Here is a 20,818-nt window from a genome sequence, read left to right on the forward strand (position 1 = left end):
TCTGAAGCAAATTACTCACAGTAAACTTACGATTTAGCCTTGCTACAGAAATTGCATAGAACGTGACGAACTATTTCTAGGCGTGTCGATGCTCTAATATGCAGTCTGCCCGAAAGAAGAAACTTTCTCATAAGACGTCAGGTTAGACAGCTTTGGTTGCTGGAACGAATTGGAACACACCCTATATATGAGTATGCTGTAAAGGCTACAATAGAAAAACACGAACAACATAATTTTTCTTCTCTTTCATTCTACACCTTACACTTCTTCATTCTGTCCTCGATGCATTGTAGCCCCTTTTGTGTTAAAGCTGGGTTTGAGGTCTGACATATAGAATTCCATCTGTTAGCGAAAGAGAACTCACAGCGTCGTACAATTTATATACTCGAAGTGTGGTCAGCGTCCAGTGTCTGCCTCTTTCTTTTCTATAGCAGACCTCTATCTGACAGTGACTTACGCTGGAGAGAAAAAGAAAGCGCTGAGGCACGCTCCTTCAAAGGCAGCAGAAAAGAATGTCTCTTTCTCTGTATAATCACACTCTCGCCCTCCCGAAAATAAAAAGGAAAACCTAAGCAAAATGGTAGACCTAGCTTATCAATCTCCGTTTTTTTATTTTACGTAAAGATTTTCACTGCTATGAAAAGTGTGCTTTTGTTATTCTTTGCTTAGCCCTTATTTTGTTTTCAGTGCGCTGCTTCCTCCAGAAAGAGACTGCACATTTGTAAGATAAAATGTAATTGTAAGAGAAGAAGTACACATTTGCAATTTATCGCCGTTGTCAATGAATCAGTGCGAGTATGCCTCTTCAAAAAGAAAACGACTTCCTGGAAAATGAAACGCATCTGCCTTTGTATATACCATTGCCGGCGAGGTAAATACGTCCTACTATCTAATTTTTAAATTCCGAAGGGAATCAAGAGCTAGATGCCATTCTCATGTTGTTGTAGCGAACGAATATCTTTGTGCTGTCTCTACTACACCGCCAAAAAGCAACGCTTTACGAGATATTTCTTGAAGCTACTTCTTTCCATCACTGAATTTTGTGTCATTTTTCAGTGCCGAACTAAGAAAACGGAATCATCTCGCTGAAATATTCCCCGAGGTCTCATTGCCATGCCGTACGTCAAGGAATGAATTTTATGCCCGGGCAACGCGAAAGTTTATTCGTTTGGCAATTTTCCGCCCACCACACGTCTTAATATACTGACATTGACAGTCGACGGTATGTATCACTCAAAGCAGATGAAGATGATCGTGTGATATTATCCATAGCACTACCGAAGGTATGGTGTACAGTATGACATGCCGATTTTATTAGAGGCTCACTACAACGTAACGTTTACGCTCCCGAAAAGCTTCGCTTCAAGTACTCTAAATGTAAAGCATCCTCCACGCGAAATGTAACGTTTACAATATGAGTGGATGCGTCGCAAGAAGTTTAAAGAAAGTAGCACGTTTTTAGTAGCACGCAAGAAGCTGAAAAAAATTATTCCCATTGCTACTACCCGGATAGTGACGCATGGCTCAGAATGTTGAAAACCAGGGTGGATCCTTGCTACGACCTCCTGAATTAGGCGGTGCCGTGGCTACCCGTGGCACGCTGATAAATTTCGGAGGCCTTGTGCTGGAATTCATGTCCACTAACCACCAAGTGCCCGCGTCATTTGCTCAGGTGCTGTTTAAAAAGTCCTAATGAAACAATTTGCATTTACTAGCCCTGTAGCGCTACCAAAATTACTTTAACAGTATGTATTACTCCTTTATCTTCAATTTAACCAAAAGCGAAATACCTTTGCTGCTGGCCTTTGAACATGGTCCTTTGGTGTCAAAGCGAACTTATTTCACGCTAATTTGAGTAGCCATCTAAAAACGTAATCGATAGGTTTGTGTAATATCGACCAACCTAAAATTATTGGACCCTTGTTGCATTACTAACTTAATGATAAGGACAAGAATAATGAGATAGAAGAACAACATACTATAAAAACTCCATAAATGCCTCATGTTCTTCATATGTTAGCGTCTACACTTTTCACAATTAGCCTTACTCTTCATATGTTAGCGGCTACACTTTTCACAATTAGCCTTACATACTCCCTTGTGAAAGCACTGTTTTCAATAATGGAGATCCATTAAGAATAACAGACATAATGAATATAAGAGGTTTTAAAGGTAGGTGACCGTAATTTAGCTAGTAGTCAAGAATATCTGGCAGTGGGGTGATGCAAAAGACGAAAAGAATATACAGTCGAAATAATGTATGCGTAACTTTATTTAAATTTAACTTACATTTCTATCACCGCCGTTGAAAATTATATCTCGGCTATGGAGCGGGAGGCGTTTTATTTATTTATTTATTTATTTATTTATCTTTATTTATTTACAATACCTACAGCGCATGTTTGGGGCATTCATGCAGAGGAAAATATTACCTCATTACAAAAGCATGCAAAAGCAAAAACAAAGAAGGCGCACACAGGAAACATACAAGAAGGCCGGAAAGAGGCCGGTCTTCTTGTATATTTCTAGTGTGCGTCGCTTTTTGGCTGGTTTTTTTCTTAATACAATGTACCAACTAGCCCCACAACGTGTTTTACGATAATATTAACATTCAAGTACAAATACACGCACAAATAAATTGCAAAGCACAGACTGGTAACATGTCATTTCGAATTGTCTACCGAACAACTCTGAAGTGTGCTTTAAAAATAACAAAAGGTAACAAAGGGTCACGAAGAAAGAGCCAAGTAAAAATGAATACGAAGAAGAAAAGAAAGCATAAACATGAACTTTCAACTGTGTCCCGTCTGACATGGAATAAAGCTTTGAAGCACAATTCACAATGTTGAATGGGAATCGAACACAATTTCTTAACGGAGCTTATTGCATTCTTGAATTGCTCTTGGGAAAAGAATATTTAAATAGCTTTATTTTGGTAGCAACCTTGCATGTATTTAATGTGTTATCAGTACGCGCAGATGTATATACATGCAGGCTCGAGCATGTAGTTTTCCTTTTTGAATACCCATTAGCCCATGAAATATTTTATAAAACAAAAGCAAACAAAAATATCTGAGCCTGTCTTCAAAACGAGGCAGTCCTAATGTGTTTCTGACTTTGAATGTCCTTTTAGAACAGTCATGAAACGGACTAATCGCAACTCCACATGCTCCAGATCATCGATGTTAACTTTAGTACAAGGTTCCCAAATGCTACACGTTTATTTTAAATGTGGCGTACATTCGACATAAACATGGTTTCCTGTAGACAGGCCGGTGTTTCTTTAAAGTTGCGTCTCAAAAAGTTTAATGTGCTGCTAGCCTTGGATACAATGTAATATACGTGGTCATTTCGTCTTAAATGTCTGGAAAACGTAACTCCCGCGTACTTACATTCCTTCATAAGTTGCAACTGTGTTGTTTTCATTACATAGCTTACCATCAGGGACTGTTTTTTGTACGTCAATCTCAGCAGATTGCATATAGGCAAATTGAAAGTCATTTTCCAAGTGTAGCACCAAGACATAACATTGTTCAGGTCCCTTCGTAGCTGTTGACCGTCTGGTTCACATGAAAAATGACGATCAATGCAAAAATTATTTGCATATAATTGAACATGGCAAAACAAATGTTCAGTTAGATCATTAATAAATATAAGAGAAAACAGAGGTTTTTTCACCCGCCACGGTGGCTTAGTAGCTATCGTCTTGGGCTGCTAAGCACGAGTTCGCGGGATCGAATCTCGGCCGCGGCGGCCTCATTTCGATGGGGGCGGAATGCAAAACCGTCAGTGTCCCGTGCATTGTGGGAACGTTAAGGTCTCTTGATCCTTAACGCCAAAATTGAAAATTGATCAAAAGTGAAACTGAATTGGGCTCCGGATCAATTTTGACCGGGGACTCTGGTGAGACGAGCGGAAACCACTAAGAATCATGCGTTAGTATATTTCGAAAAAGGTAAGCATCCAGCCTCTTCAGGAGGGTAGTTGGTATGTTAAGATAAGCCTTTGTAGTAACAGTATGAGATACTGTATCGAATGCTTTTCCGAAAGTCTACACATATGCAGTCAACCTGCATAGCGGAGGTAATACATGCTGTGGTATGACAACATTGAATCAACTGATAGTCGCAGAAAAAAAAAGACGGTCCTGAAACCTTGTTGTGTTGGACTAAAAAAAGCTAATGTTTTGAAAGTGCGCCAGTATATTGGTCTAACTTACATTTTAAATTTCTTACAGGCAACGCTTGTAAGTGAAATAGGCCTGTAGGTACACCTTCTTCTCTTTGTACCATCTTTAATAATAGGAAAAACATTTACTTTTCTCCAGTCCAAGGACAAAACGCCTACCTGGAGAATTTTTAAACAGTATAGCTGAGAAAGCTGCTACAAATAATGCGCATTTCTTTAGCACGAAATTTGAAGGGTAGTCAGGACCGGAAAAAGAGGGAGCGCTTACCTTCCGTAGTCATGATACGATGCCATCTTCACACAGCTCAATTTCCCTCGTCTGTGGGTACTCTCTGACGTCATGTAATCTAGTAACCTCGACATCTAGCATGGAAACAAAGAATGAAAATAAGCATGGAAGGCTTCTCCTTTTGCCAGAGTATGCGTACCGTAGGTTTCGTCATCCATGACATCAGGGAAAGCCTCACCGGAGTTCTGTTTGCTTTTGACATATTTGCACAGTTCTTTAGGGTTAGTTTTCGTTTCGTGTCCAAGATTGCGAAGAAACGCGCTATGCACATTGCGCGTCATTTTTGCTATTATTTGGCTCATGTCTTTGATCTTGCCGGATTGGGCGACTGGTATTACTTACGAAAGATTTTACTTTTATCAGCGTACCAACTTCATTATTAATCCACGGCTTATCGTTTCGGCGCTGGGAACTAAGCACACGCCAAAGGGCAAAGGTTTCGGTCAAGGACAATATTTCAGCAATTAGAAGGCCCCACATTGCGCTTATACCTACGCAGGAACTGAGAAGTCTAAACTCTGGCAGAAAAGCATCTAGCGCATATAATAATCCGTATAATCACCCATTTCGTAAAACAAGACCTTGCGTGGTTGCGCAGAGCGACAATTCCTGGTGGTGCAGAAAACCTCGGTGACGACAGCATCATGATTACTGATACCAGGTATCGAGCTAACCGAAAACACAATATCATGCTCATTGCAAAATAATAATAATAATAATAATAATAATAATAATAATAATAATAATAATAATAATAATAATAATAATAATAATAATAATAATAATAATAATAATAATAATAATAATAATAATAATAAAAAGTGAAGTACACTTGCATGTTTAGATGTAACGCGCGTCGGGTTTATTTTTCTTTTTTATTCATGAACTGAAGCAAGGAATGAGCATTTATCGTTCCTTGGATGACCGTGTACAGGAGGGATGAGTTGCTGAGCAATGGAGTAAAATGCAGCTCTTTCACATCACTCGGCAGCACTATGTGAGTTGGTACCATGTTGCTTAAAATTAAGAGAGACTGGGAGCTTCTGGAACTGGATGCCCTGTAGAAAGATTCGAATGCTACAGCTAGACGTGCTATTGTTCAAGAAAACTTAGCACCAAACAATTACAGTTGCGTCAGCTTCAACGTCAAAGAGGGAGCTACATACTATATTGTGAATGAGAACAAAGGCGCCTCCGCCATGCGCATTTCTATCCCTCTTGTAGACAGTGTAAGCGGTTTGAAAAAGTTCATCGTTGCTTATTGTGTCATCTAACCAGGATTCAACACGAACTACTACATTTGGCTATGTCGTTTCCAAGAGGGTATAAAACTCAGTAACTTTATTTTTTAAGCTGTGACAATTTACAACAATACACACAATGTCAGCCGTGCCGGCTGGTGGTCTAGCAAATGAAACGAGCTTTCTTCGTTGCTACGGATTAATTTTGTTCATGTTCTCAGTTTTAGAATCATATATAAAAGATTCCTTGCCAATTTTTAGTTTGTTATACTGAAGGCCGAAGTGTACTCCCTACTTTTTCGTGAACAGAATTAATTTTTGCTTCTCTTCATGACCTTTGTTGCTATAGTAATCACTCAGAGCAAATTTTTTTCCTTCTAGCTTCGACGCAACAGGGAGAACGCGTTGCATGTATTTAAATGAAAGAAAGCTGACGGCCATAGTCTCCTTTTTTTGTCCTGTAGCGACCGAGATTGTGAGCCCTCTCAACTGCATCAGCCGAGACAGAGCCTTTTAATTTTTCTCTCACAAAAACAGAAGCACCTTCGTCTCCGAATATTGCCAAGCTTCACTGGCTGCTTCTTGGAAGCCAAAAAATATAAGGTTAGTTCTTCGAGATCATTTTTTCCATATCATCGTAGGATTCATGCCGCTTCGAATAGTTGACAGCAAGTTGACAGTTTTAGCAGCTAACTGCTTCAATTTATCTCCAACTTATCTCCAACAGAAGCACCTTCGTCTCCGAATATTGCCAAGTTTGACTGGCTGCTTCTTGGAAGCCAAAAAATATAAGGTTATTTCTTCGAGATCATTTTTTTCCATATCATCGTAGGATTCATGCCGCTTCGAATAGTTGACAGCAGGTTGGCGGTTTTAGCAGCTAAATGCTTCAATTTATCTCCAACTTATCTAATTCCCCTAAACTTAGAAAGTTGAGTACGATTAAAATCTCATGAACAGTATGAGTTACTCGTGAATCAGCGGGTGACATTTTCTGAGGTGTTCTCGGACTGTTTTTCATTAAAGTCAAAAGGAGACGCAGCACGTTAGTGCTAATGTTTACTTGGGTATTGAGGAAGTACTTGTCTGATTCACCTTCGTTCCGCTTCAGCATATGCAATTCGGCCTTCATCTCTGCAAATAAGGGCCACACTACTAGATGTGAGGAAAAATGCATCGATATCCAGAGTGCAGACTGGCTGACGGACCCGATAATAGCTTATTTCAACATGAGAATTCGTTGCTGTCTTGCTTTCCTTTCACTGAAGCGGCACATATTTGCACTTTAATTACCTCGCCCGTTCCTCTCGCTCGCTCGAAGTCAGAAGGTGAACCATCTGCTCTCTTCCTCGAGCATCGATCGCCTGACTCTGCAAAGTGTCTGCAGCGATGGAGAATAAAAGCAAGAACAGGGAAACGCGAGCTCTCATGCATACGCTTTGACAACTTCCATTCCAAAGTGGGCAGAGAGCTAATTTATTTGCTGCTGCTAGAGTGACGAATGGTGGTCCACCGTGCTTTAGTAAGCACAAAGAAAAGGCTTTCAAACGAGAGCGCGAGCTGTAGGCTCGAATACGACGGGAAAGGATGAAGTGAAGACTAAAGAAAACAGTTTCTTTGTATTGGAAACCACTTTACTGAAACAACTGATTCGATCACCGGCACGTAGGACTGTTTCTGACTTCGGCCTTTCCTTTCACATTTAAGCTTTCGCAAGCTTTCTGAAGAAAAAAAAAAACAAAAAGAAAAACCGATTGTGTTTACAGTAAGGCGACCCGGCGCCAGTAGTTGACCATCTTCTTACCTTGCCGACACCGGCTTTATCAAATGCTCATTCACCCTGGTGATTTTCGTGTTTTCCCGGGGTCGCTCACACGAACACAAGGGTAGGCATGTTGTTCATTGGAACGGTTGCGCTGAGAGGTCATCCTGCTGGTACCGCTAATAGGGACTTCGAACGTGCATCCTAATGTTGTGGCGTGATTGCATCGGCATTCAAATCTGTAAGGCACATTATTTGCTTAAGTCGCAAGTGCAAGTACCAATAATAGAGACAAGAGGACAACTGAAAAGGTTATTGCGCATTGCAAAAAAATTATTGCAAGGAATAGAGTTACGCTTCTTAATGTGAAACTTTCTTTTAGAACCTTTGTCCACTTTGCTGACTCTAGCTCCTGCTGTGATCTTGAACATCTCGTGTGAAAAACAACACTTGTATATAATGGGCTTATACAGTACATAACCACACGCTCTGACCCTCCAGTCGCACTTCAAACATCAATGCTCTTTATGTAATTAGGCTATCATACAACAAATCTCATATATATCCTGACTGCGAGAAATTTCCGCTTTCAAGCCTGTAATTCCTTTATAGTAGAGAAAGTCTCTATGCCGCTGTTCTCGGGTTTTGGCGCATCTGGTTAGACGTTTTCTGGTCTAGTAAAGTAGGCCGATCTGTGAGGCAGTGCAGTACTGAACCGGGTACATCCCAGTCACAACTAAATAGTCTCCCCGGTCGCGTTGGTAACATGGGCCGCGTGTTGTGGTTATCCGCGTTTTACCAGGGACGTACGTAATCGCTACGTTGAAAACCGTGGTGCAGAAGGTGAGCAGATTTCGAACATTTATTTAAGCACATTACGAAAGCTTCGCTACACGTAGATTCCAACATGCCAGTCGAATTCGCCCATTTTTTTTAGCATGAGCATCAGCTTAGTGGGCGTCCTTGTCGGGGAGGGGGGCGGGGAAGAAAACATGCCAAGGTCATGTTTCATCTTCGACAAGTATGTTCTGCCCCCTTGAAGTGTTCGACGCGCATGTAGCTTGCCACAGCATCAAGCGTCGCAGACGACTAATATAGAAGTCGTGTTCGGCGTCTCAAAAAAGGGCAAAGAGCGCGAAAGTGATAGCCACCACTTGTAAATTTACGAGCCTTACGAAAAAACAGATATTGCTTGCAAAAACTTAATTTTGTTTTCTTTTCACTCCAGTCAACATTTCAAGGTAACTGCATCGAAGCTGGCGTTGTTAACAAAGACAAAAGAAATAGACTGGCACCATTTGGCTAGATGAACTTGTATTCTGCAGTATATTGCCTTCAGTTTCTTTTGCTAACGGCTTGCAGCGTTATATGTTGAATATTATGCTCCCAAAAAAGAAGAGAAGAAGAAGTGAGAAACGAGCGTGGAGCCGAGCGCGCGCCGGCATTTTTTTAGTTGTTTTTACAAGCGTCGAATAAAAGAAGACCTTCTCTACTTCGGCTCCGCTTCCTGGTTTTCAACATTATATATTTAAAGAAAGAAGGCGAGGCTTTGTATTTATGAAATTAGTTTGCAACATAGAAGGCTGTTTACTTGAAGTTTCGAAACAACGCGGAGAAACGTGCGTTACTTACTAGAACATTCATCATAAGCTAATGGAAAGGTTAGATGTGAAAGGGAAGTTCTGCTTCCTGCTCCTGCTTGTAGCAGAACACTAAACGAAATGGCAGATTGCTCACAGGAAAAGCTAATTTTGCAGCTGAGAAAACATTGTTCTGGCACCACTTTCAGGTTTTCCGAAAGCTGTTATGAAACGACATGAACTGATAACATGCTCAGGAGGCTACGTTTGCTCCGTGCGGGGTTCGGCGGACAGTCGTTTTTCTGCCGAAGTAATTTCAGCCGCGCGCAGTTTCGTGTTTGCTGAACTCTGGCCGAGTGTGTGGGGTAGGGGCGTGGAGCCACGTCGACTACTACACGAGTGCGATCCGATCGCTGATCACGTTGGAACCATTTATGGACACTGCCTTACCTCAGCTAAACCCAACATTGGCAAAGCCACTCTGAGGCTTTTATCAGGATAAAAAAAGGAAGGTATATTTCTAATGAAGCACCGTAAGCGCCGAAAAATAAATGAAAAGGAAATGAGCGCGAAGGAGGTGTACCCTAGGCCTCAATACCCGCGAGGTTTGTCAAAGTCAAAGCGTTTTATTTATCGCATCAGAAAACGGCTCCCTAGGAGGCAGACATAAAGAAAATAATGCCTGACAGAGTCTCAACCCCCTTCCCCCCACTCCCTAAACATCTCCCCTAACATCACTGTAATAATGGTACATTGCCTGTCAACAAAACTTTCAATATAGGTCAGTGGAAAGCACTGGCAATGATGCATCAAAATGAAAACATTTGAAACAAGAGTATTCTGTATGGTGAGAAATGTGCAACTAAGAACGAATGACATTTGTAACATGAAGTACATGAAAATCGACCAAAGCAATGAAACAGGAACAATAAAAACAGAGTCACAACTGAAACCAACATGTTGTGCTCGCTGGTCACACTGAGAGAAAAAAAAAAACATTTCATAATTGTGTGCTAAGAAGGTATCTGCTTATGCTCTTTTTAAATGCCTCCGCTGAGACGCTGTCTGTAACAACGGTTATAACTGTTTTATGTCTATTCAAGAAATCAGGAACCTGGTATGATAATTTTCGTGAACCGTAGTTAGTTCGAATGTTTTTTTTTTTATAAATGGTATGCCGGAGGTTGTACGGGTGTTTTTTATGGACGTATTTTTCTAAGAACAATGATGAATTCTGTTTAATTTAACTGTATATAACTAACGCTATTTTTTACATCGAATGTTCGTGATAGTAAAGATTCGAGGTTTTTAATAGTGGGGCAGAGCGTGCTGAGCGCGGTACATTCTCTACTTGACGCTACACTTTTTTCTGCAGTACATGTAGTCTTCTTAAATTCGTTTTCGTGGTCGTACCCCATACAAGAAGGCGGTAGTTCAGACGAGAGTGTGCTAGGGCATAATATATGTGTGTTTTAAGCAAGGTGGTAACAGATCATTTAGTTTAAACGTGACTCCGAATGTTCGTGAGATGTCTGTTTGTATTTTTGCGACATGTGGTGGCCAACTTAGGTGTTCCTAAAAAGTACACCAAAGAATTTATGGGATCTAACGCGGTCGATTTGCTGATCACTGAAGTGAAGAGCAATGTCTGTCATATATTTATTCTCTGGTCTAAAAACAATAAATTTTGTTTACTTCGTGTTTAAGGCTCATTTATTCACACCAAGCCATACTGATAAGTTCTCAAGCCAGGTATTCGCTTGTCTCTTTATGTCCCTTGCCCCTGAAAAAGATGTGTTAGTGTCATCAGCATAGAGGATAATATGTGGGGTTAGCGGAATATTTACGATGTCATCAATATAGAGAAGAAATTATAATAGTCCAAGTATAGACCCTTGTGGTATCCAAAACGAGATAACACGAATACCAGGCTGAGCTTGGTTTACCGCCGTATACTGGGTGCTGTTCGTTAGGTAACTGGTAACTAGATATAAGGCAACCTATCTAATTCCGTAATTGGTTAACTTTTGCAATAAAATATCATGTTTAACGGAGTCATAAGTTTTTTTTTTAATCAAGAAACAATCCTACGGTGTATAATTTATGCTGAAGATTATCGATTATTCTATCTTTAATATTTAATAGAGCCGTTTCTGTTGACTTATATTTCTGAAACCCATACTGCTGCTCCACTATGTTTTTTTGATAGTAACTTAGAAAGCGTACATTGATAACTTGCTCTATTATTTTCGAGACCATTGGCAAGATATAAATTGGTCTATTATTGCTCAGGACATCACTATCGCCTCCCTTATGAATCACTGGTACTTTTGCAATCTTGATCTTAAGTTCAGTCGTTTTCCCTGATAAGATGAATTTTAGCCAATCTCAGAATGTGGTTGACAGAGTGCATGACCGCAACGGACAATAAAGGTTGCCCTGTATAAACCGCGGTTAGGGTCTTCTGCTAAAAATGCACTGGGTCTCTAAAATTGGTGTGACGAGCATGGCAAGAGTGAGTGGCATTCTTCCACGTGCTCGGCCAGTAGCTGCTGCAAATGTTCAATGTCTTATGAAAGAAAACGAGGTCATGGGCCTCCACAGTTGAAAGAGTGTGACGCGTGAACCTTGACGAAGAGAGAGAGAGAGAGAAAATACGAAGGAGAGAAATAGAGAGAGAACGCATCGTCCGAAAGTTTCTTCAAAAGCCATTTTGGCGAGAAACGATGCCTTGATATTGATTTCGGCGGCTCAAAAGCGGAAGAAGAATGGAAGGAACGTCGTTTCAACGACATCAACAAAAAAGAACATTTTGGCCGCGTCATGCCATTGGTCACAATGCCTCAAGTGAACTATGCTTTCTATTTTCGCCCTTCGTTGAGGAAATCAAATCTTTATTCGGCGAGGTCAAAGCACTTTCGCGTCGGCGTGCCAACGTTAGCGGGAACCCAACTTTTTATCGCCTCTCGGTGGGCTGTTTTCTGAATGGGGGCAATAGGCGGCCAGTCTGCGCGTGGAGCCCAGTTCTTCCTACGAAAAAAGCGCAGCACAATTCAAGCAACCTGGCGCGCTCTCTCGTGGTGGCGTGAGATCCAAAGCTCTGCTGTGCACTTTGGAGACATCACTTCTGCTCGCCTACTAAAGCTTTCGGAGAATAGTTGCGCGAATGCGTAGAATATTACCAAATATGCGGCGATTCACCCTCATACTACTCCTATAGAGCGAATGCATCACCACCTTGAGCTGGTGGGAATGATCCTGGAACAGTACTTGTAATCACGCACATCTGGCAAGTACACCGCGCTAAACAAGTGTTTATATTGTTTTCTCAGTCTATATTCTTCCTACTGGTTCACCACTGAGCAGAGCATGACATCACAACGTTTTTTTTTCCTGTTGATAACAGTAGATGGGGGGAGCGGGTTGTATAGTACGGAGCCTAGGCTCCACTTCACTACTTAGACTGCCTTGTGGTGGAGATATGGGCGCGCAGAGACGTGAGTACGGCGTCGTAAACAAGCTATACCCAAGCAAGTTATTCATTCCACTTTGTATGCGAAATTTGTACGCGTCTTTTCTAGGTTTAAGGCGATAGTGAAAATCTACCAGGCAGTAAGACAACACATGTCCTGAACACTCTGGTTCTTCCCTATGCCCATCTTCATCCTTACTCCTGGCGATTCCTTGTCCATTTCCCGTCCGCTACCCTACGCAGTCTTTTTATACGACAGAAAACAACAAAAAACGAATAGCAATCATAAAGTGATCTCGATGTCTGCCGAAATCGTCTTTGCGCTGGTAGAGGGCAGTTCCTTGTCGTTTCAGCTGCTCGGATGGAATGCAGCTGTTTTACGACCCATGCACCGATGACACGGATATCGGCTTCGAAATGGTGGAAGCCAAGAGGCATAACTCTGTGAGGCTAACGGTGTCTTGGTCCTTCTAGAACACAGACACGAAACTGCTCGCGGTACGCCTCCTCGTAACTCTTACTGCGCTTTTCTCACGGATTAGTTTCTGACTCTTGGAAACAAAAAAATCCTCAGCACCCAATGCCGCCAGCAATAGACGCACTTCTACATTACCAAGGTAGCCGGCCGGCAACCTCGTGATGAGGTTTCCTCGTGAATGATCACGTCTAGAGCATCTAGATAGGTCGTAATTCGCACCTCAGGAAGATACGGATACTCCCGCGGCTTAGCAGCCTGCTAAAGACTGTCGGCGAAGCGAGTCACTTCCTCGGCTTCGGTACTTGCTCTTCTGAAAGCTTATCGTCCGGCATGTCTAGTTAGAGCACATCCGCTACAGCAGATTGCGGAACAGAATAACAATAGAGCATTGCATTACTGCTGCAATGACGACGAGTCAGTTTCTTCACTTATTGAGCAATTGCATACGAAAAGAAAAAACGAAACCACTGAATTAACTTTGCGTAACCTATCTTGAGGACAGAAACAGTAATTCTCCTTTTTATGGTAGCTGAAATTACTTCATTTTTAAACGTCAGTCTTACAAACAACTGCTGAAATTGTAGCGGTTAACTTACTAGAAAAAGGTGCGAACGCTAGCAATCCTTGCTCCATCAGAGCGTTATATTTTTTTTTTCTTACTAAGCATAGAGTCTACCACAACCAAACAGTCTACGGGGAAGTCTCACTGATAGTTCACATTTATGCACCCCAGTTATCACTTGTCAAGTACAAGGTGCTTTTCAGAACGAACATATTTTGGGGGGCAACTTTCTGAACGAGTCTCTTCGCAGCCACGTCACTCAAGGACATGTAACTTCTTTAGTAGGTTACTATATTCTGTCGTGTTGTAAATATAATCTTTGTCTAAGGGATGAGAACCATCTTTTTTTTTATTCACAGAAGATTAATATGTTGTATGTCCTGTACATGAACGCCAGGAACAAGTGAGCCGGTGTCACTGTTTGCAAGACAGTAGTACCGACGTATCTCTTTAATAAAGGAAGGCCACAGATTAGATTCTATGATGCATCCATCTCCTCAGGATAAATTTTTATGCAATAATTGATGCGGAATACTTCTTATGAGATGTATGCTTTCGTAAGAACACAACTGAAAGGGGATTCCGCTGTCTTATACGCCAGAGCTATAGCGTGGGTTATACTAGGTTATAGCGTGGGTTAACTAGGTTATAGAAGACCATGCGCACATAAGAGCTACTATGTATTTCCCTTTGTAAATACCGGACGTAATCATTTCGTAACTGTCTCATTGTGCGCCGTCTTGCATTCTAATGTTGAAGAAAATACTTTATTTCCTTTTGTGATTCTATGGTTTTTTTCACTGTCCGTGTCGTTCGTGATTGCCCGCTCCTTAGATGCTAACCGATTGAGTTTCATTTGTTGTAAAAGAACATTTCCTATATTTTTAAAGAAGGCGACAAACAGGTAGCAGCTTAAGAATAAAGTATTTGATTATGCAGAACGTACACATCCCATAAGCCAAACACACGCCCAAGGGAGGGAGTCTTGGTTTGCTTCAGACCAGGCACAAGATGCCACTGGAACTTCACCTTACGTCCAGAGAGCGACAGCGACAAAACCAGGCGCACTGATTTAAACATTAAGGGGATTTTACGTGCCAAAACCACTTTATGATTATGAGGCACGCCGTAGTGGAGGACTCTGGAAATTTTAGCCACCTGGGGATCTTTACCATGCACCTAAATCTAAGTGCACGGGTATTTTCGCATTTCGCCTCCATCGAAATGCGGCCGCCATGGCCGGGATTCGATCCCGCGGCTTCGTGCTCAGCAGTCCAATACCATAGCCACTGAGCAACCACGGCGGGTGGCACTCATTTCGCTTCATCAGTTATCGGAGAAGCTTCTTCACAGAAAGCGAGAAGAAGTGAGGCAAAATTTATATCTTATATTCACAACGAAGCACATAAAAACATGGAAACCAGCGACAGATGTTATCAACTATTCAGCCAGCGATATTTCAGACTTTACTAAACATAACATACCAGCGTAAATTTCGGCAGCGGCGGTCACATTTCGATGGAAGCGAAATCGCAATGGATGTGTATTACAGAACCCCACATGGTCTAAATTATTCCGGAGTACCCACACTTGGGCGTGACTCGTACCATATCTTGATTTTGGCATGTAATATAAACCGCCAATTTTGTAAACCGGCGTTAGGAAAACATAGAGATAATATGCGACAATTACATTGTGTAACAGCTCTACGAGTCAGCGCTGGCACGGCTGAACAGCCTGAATAGCACGGCTGACGAGAACTAAAGCTACCAAGCCCAGAGAGACAAGAGAGCAAATTCTCGTGTTAATCTGACTTACCCCTTCACTCCTCCCCCCATGTTTTCCAAGTGGCTTTCAACGTGGTCATATCAAAAGCGACTGACACTAGCTCAGTATTCATTCAGAGATCTGCTGTTGTCCGGCGGGCGTTTCTGTCGCGACTGTACTGTGGATATATATGCGGCGTTTCGCAACCAATATGCAATTTGCATGGTTCTTGATGATATCGAAAGATATATTAGGGCGAATCAGAACGTCCTTGCCCCTATTTCTTATTAGTCAATATAAGGTGCACACAGGTAATTACAAATATACGTACTATTCCATGTAGCTTACACAATTTTTCCACAGTACCCACACGGGTTCAGACATTTGTCCCAGCGCAGCACTAAATTTGAGAAATGTTGTCAGTCAGCGACGTACCCAGCCTCACCAAATGCTCATTGCCGTGAAAATCTTCACCGGCCCTTTTCCGAACTCGCAAAACCACCACCTCACACTTCTCAAAGCGAGACACCTTTTCCCACACGTGGGCTGCATTTCCTTGTGGATTTCGATGAGTGTTCGTTCCTCGCTTCATAGAAAAGGAATCACGCTTCGTTGCTCGTACGCCGTCGACGTGTGAAGCACAACTGCCAGCTTCAACAACTGATAGCAGCGTCGCGCCACCGACCTACCGGCAGATAAGGCCGGGCCGGTCCAAGAAAGCCCCTCTGCTAGGAAAGGAAATGTTTACAGCCGCGTTTACAGCTGTAATGTGATAAAAAAAAAGAAATAGGGCCGAAGACTTTCTGAATCGCCCTAGTACTTTGGATCCGCGCTCTATTTGCATATCGCTAGAACTAACAAGCGCGTGACTTCGCCACCCGCCGTGAGCAAGCTGGTAGCTCTCGGGCAATGAAAAATTTAAAAAAAGCGCGTATTTTCCCTTGCCTATGTTCCAAGAATGGCGCCGGAAGGTGTCATGTTTCTTTGTATTCGCGTGGCAAGTGAACGCGCTTGATGGCAAAAAAAAAGGAAAAACTGGGCAGCAAATTCCACTCAGCCAGAAATGAGGATGAAGCCAAATGATGACCAGAAATAGGTGCCTATCAAAAATTGCTTAAGCATAAATATAGAAATATTAAAAGGCACGACTAGGTTACACACCCTTCGGTCCGGGATACCGGCGGTGAACTCTTCAAGGCACTCGATGTTGACCATGCTGCGTCTTGACGAGAGTCAGCCAGTCCAGTTTAGGCCAAGATTCAAGGCTAGAGAAAGGAGGGAAGAGAGAAGTGGGCGAAATGTGGTCCCGCCTAGCAGCATTGCAAGCCATAGCCAAATGGGCTCCAATGATAAAGGAACGTCTATTTCTACCTAATTATAAAATGTTTGATTATCCAAACAACCCCTTGATGCTACAAATTTTTGTTGTTAGTTAATTATCCCTGAATACTCAAAAAATGCTTTGTACTCCATCTCCTACCCGTCCTATCTTCATCATAATATTCTGCATGTTGAGCACCGAAACCGTCAAAATACAGATAAAAACGTCCAATGTATCATCAACAACCACTGCTGAACTGATAGCCCTGCGTGCGGCTCTTCATTTCATTCAGGAGGCACCACCCCATGCATGTTCAATCTTCTGTGATTCCAAGGCAGCCCTACAGAGTGCACTCTCAGCACTGCGCCATGAATCACATGAGCAGCTCGTCACAGAGATCACAGCAGTCCACCATCGCATAGTTGACGAAGGACACGATATATCAGAGGTTGCCTAGTCACTGTGGCATACATGGCAATGATCGAGCGGACGCAGCTGCCCGATCTGCCCATGACGGCGTCAACTGCGTTGCCATTCCTCTTTCGAGAGACGACCCAGTGTAAAAACTTTGCGCACTTGATTATGAATTAACATTAGCTCAATGGAATTCATCCGAATTCTCAAGTGTACGCCTTCATACCTTAGACCCCAATTTACAGCTCCCTGTTCTTCCCGACCTTCCACGGCGTAACTGCACCCTTCTAGTCCGTCTATGCCTTCGAATAGCATGTTCAAATGCGTACTCCTTTCTTATCGGAATGGCCAGCAGTCCACTTTGTGACTTCTGCGGGTGCAATGAAACAATCGCACACCTTATTTGTGAGTGCCCTCGTGTGTGTGTGTGTGTGTGTGTGGTTTTCTTTTTAATTCTTTGTCTCTCTCTCACCTATCGCATCCCTTTGCCCCTCCCCAGGTACAGGGTAGCCAACCGGAGATAATATCTGGTTAACCTCCCTGTCTTTCTTTTGGCTTTCTCTCTCTCTCTCTCGCGCGCGCTCTCTCTTGAGCAGCGATATACCGCAAGAACCTAAATTAATATCCCGCTAAATTATTCACAGAGTGAAGGCACCCAATACAGAATAAGTCTGGCTGTTTTATTTTGACGGCGTGTTTGTGCACTTTATCGTATTACTCCAAACTGTGTCTTCCGTCTCTTTGTAGTATTTTTAGTCAATTAGCCGCCCTGTGTAGATATTATGAGCTGCGTGCATCATTTCCTCGTTTCGGTGCTTCCGGAGTAAGAAGGACCTTCAATAACGTAAAGGAATCCTGAACCATCCTTTTAGGCTTGTTAAAACAGGCACACACACATACACACACATATTCTGTGAACAGCGTATGCAGCTGTGAAGGTCTGAAAAATTTTACAGTCAAGAGTAACACGTGGAGCTCCCAAGCGGAGCGCGGAGTTATGTTTTACAGCGATTTTACAGCGTGCGATTGACTGCGCAAGTAGCGACATCGTTTGTTTCTCTCCATCGCCGCCAAGCGCGCGCAGCAGTTTCTTTCCGGCTACGAAATGGTACAGGCCACGCTTCATACGTACTCATGAGGAGCAGGCAGCTTTCGATCAGCAACGCCGCGAGCAGAACCGGGAACAAGCTCGTCTACGCTGTGCCGATGCTGCAGCCCGGGCACAAGAACAAGCTTGTGCAGCGAAGCACAAGCCCCAACTGGGTACCAAGGATCCGGCAGCCTACCAAACCGTCGTTCAATAAGCCGTCGTGATTAACCCAGTAATCAGCACCGGGGCCGCACCTTTCAGCTTCGCTGGTTAAGCCTCTGTATGAAGCGCTTGGGCGGTGATTTCTGTCAGTCCGCCAAACTTTGTGGGAAGTTCGAGGCAAGCAGCCGCCTCCTTGCCACAGCAACTTCTAATTCCAGCGTATACCTCGGTGAGGTTGGCGCACATTTTCTTATCAAGCACCCTCTTTTCAAACAGAGACTTTCTCCTGGCCATCTTTACGGCTTTCGGCAGCTACTTGACTTCAAGGGGCAGATTCTCTTTTAACGCAGCCACTGGTCGATAGTTGAATCATGAACGGTGCGTGGATCAGTGCACTTCTTTCTGACGTTACTGTGTATATTGAGATAGTGAACGAAATAGGCTGAAGCGAATTGCGGTTCGAACTTCGATAAGAATTCGGCACTTCGTGACAAAGCCGACTGTCGTCCGCTCACGCTCGTCCGCGTAGGAGTCTAGCTTTGGCCACATTGCTCATTGGTGCCATAGTCGTCGCGCCTCAATAATATCAATTAGTTTTGAACATTAGACTATTCTCTAACACGGTGAAACTGAAGAACAAAGCACACGTACCACGCTTTCCAACACGCGCTCATTCTTGGCAACTCCTGGCTAGACGCCTTGGTAGACATCGCTTCGTATCGAGCTATTGATAGCATTTTAAAATAGGCTATTTAGATGCGGCAGCGGTCCGTTCATGAAGGTGGTGCAGTACATAGCTGATCCAGATCACGTAGCACCGTCAGAGTGGAGCACTCGAGCGCGAACGCACACTCCACCTATGAGGTCTCCCAACCTCGAGTTTGCCGCCAGACACGAGCGGCGCTCCTTCCCCTAGCGTACAGACTCGTCACCATCGGTCAGTGCACCGACGCCGCCAGACGATGGCGGTCGAGCTTTTGCAGACGTGCTCCTAGTCTTGTCTGTGTTTCGCAATCACTGAAGCGGCCTCATGACAGGCGGGTAGGCAGCTGTTGCGTGAACTGCAAGAACAGTGACGAAAATATCTGAGGCCTGCAGCCGGCTGAGAAGCTCTACAGATGCCTAGGGAAATGGAATGAAAAGAAACGCAGGGAAGCATGAATACCCATCACAGGTTCATTTTATTGGGAATATAAAGTTTTGCCTTTTTTCAGACTTCCTATATTTATGCGTAGCGTTGCTTCGTCGTCATTGAAGTTTGCTCGTGACGATGAGAATATTGCTGCAGCTTCTGCGTTCTTTGAGTGATGCATCGAGCGGCAGCTGATGTGCGCGTTCTCAGCCAGCATGCTGGTGCAGACAACAGCGTAAGATCGCGATCAACTTGATCCGAATTGTGCAAAATCATGATCGAAAGTACCTGTGTAGAGGCATTCTATCCTGATCGGCCTCAATTGCGATCCAAACTAAAATGCTTGCGTGACAAGGGTACACGTTCGTCATGAGTTTCGGGACCTCATGGACGTCACAGACGTGTCGCGCGACACGATGCTAAAAGCGCCTCTCTTGGTACTTGTGACGCTCACGCCAGTTCTTTCACGCTTTTTTTAGTCTGCCAAATTATTTGTCTTTTTCTTGGTTTCCGTTTTTAACATGCGTCTCATCACATAACATCACACCGCTGCCACCCCAGCCAGCGTTCAGCGCTGAAACCCACCTGATGCTACTATCCCCAGTGTTACCTTTATTAATGTACCCCAGCTACACACGAGAGCCCCCTCAACTTACGGCACGACGCAGCTAAATCTTTTACATGCGAAAGCGAACAAGCGCGGTCTACTTGACTCTGCCAACGTTAGCAGTGGCGTTGGCGCTGGTCCTTAATGTTTTTGAAGCTGCGGCGCCGTAGGCTTGTGCGGACAAATGCATGGGAGACATAATGTTGCCCGTACTCCTGCACACAACATGTTGACGCAAACGCGCTCACTGGCTACTTTTTCATTTAGCAGCCGTCAGCAGCGCTGCCCAGCGACGTCCATGGCGTCACCTGACTCAGGTTGGTGCCGCGGTATTTTATAGGTTTTACGGTGTTACGGAAGGCAACCGGCTGGGGCCCTCAATAAGGCTTTTAGTTTAATGTAAGCACTCTGTGCTATCCTTGCGTCATTATTTCCTTCATGTATTCGTATGTGCTGCAAAATTACTGTAACACGGAACCTCGCCAACAAGCATTACTACTGTCAGAAAAAATACAGTGTGGTGTTATTATGCTAATTATTTTCCACACGTTGCAATACTCGATGTTCAGAAAGAGAAAACAAATAAGAGGACCCGGGCCAAAGGCAGAATAATTTCGAATCCTATCATGACACCGCCACTATTCGATTTGTTTGAATCTTACATTTTGATTTCCTGGAACGGCTTCAGCGTAGTGTGGCACAATGTATGGGTACGCCCAATGAGAGATTTCTTTTGAATGAGCAGGAGTGTCC

This window comes from Dermacentor variabilis, chromosome 5 (assembly GCF_050947875.1).
Source record: "Dermacentor variabilis isolate Ectoservices chromosome 5, ASM5094787v1, whole genome shotgun sequence".
Lineage (NCBI taxonomy): Eukaryota > Metazoa > Arthropoda > Arachnida > Ixodida > Ixodidae > Dermacentor > Dermacentor variabilis.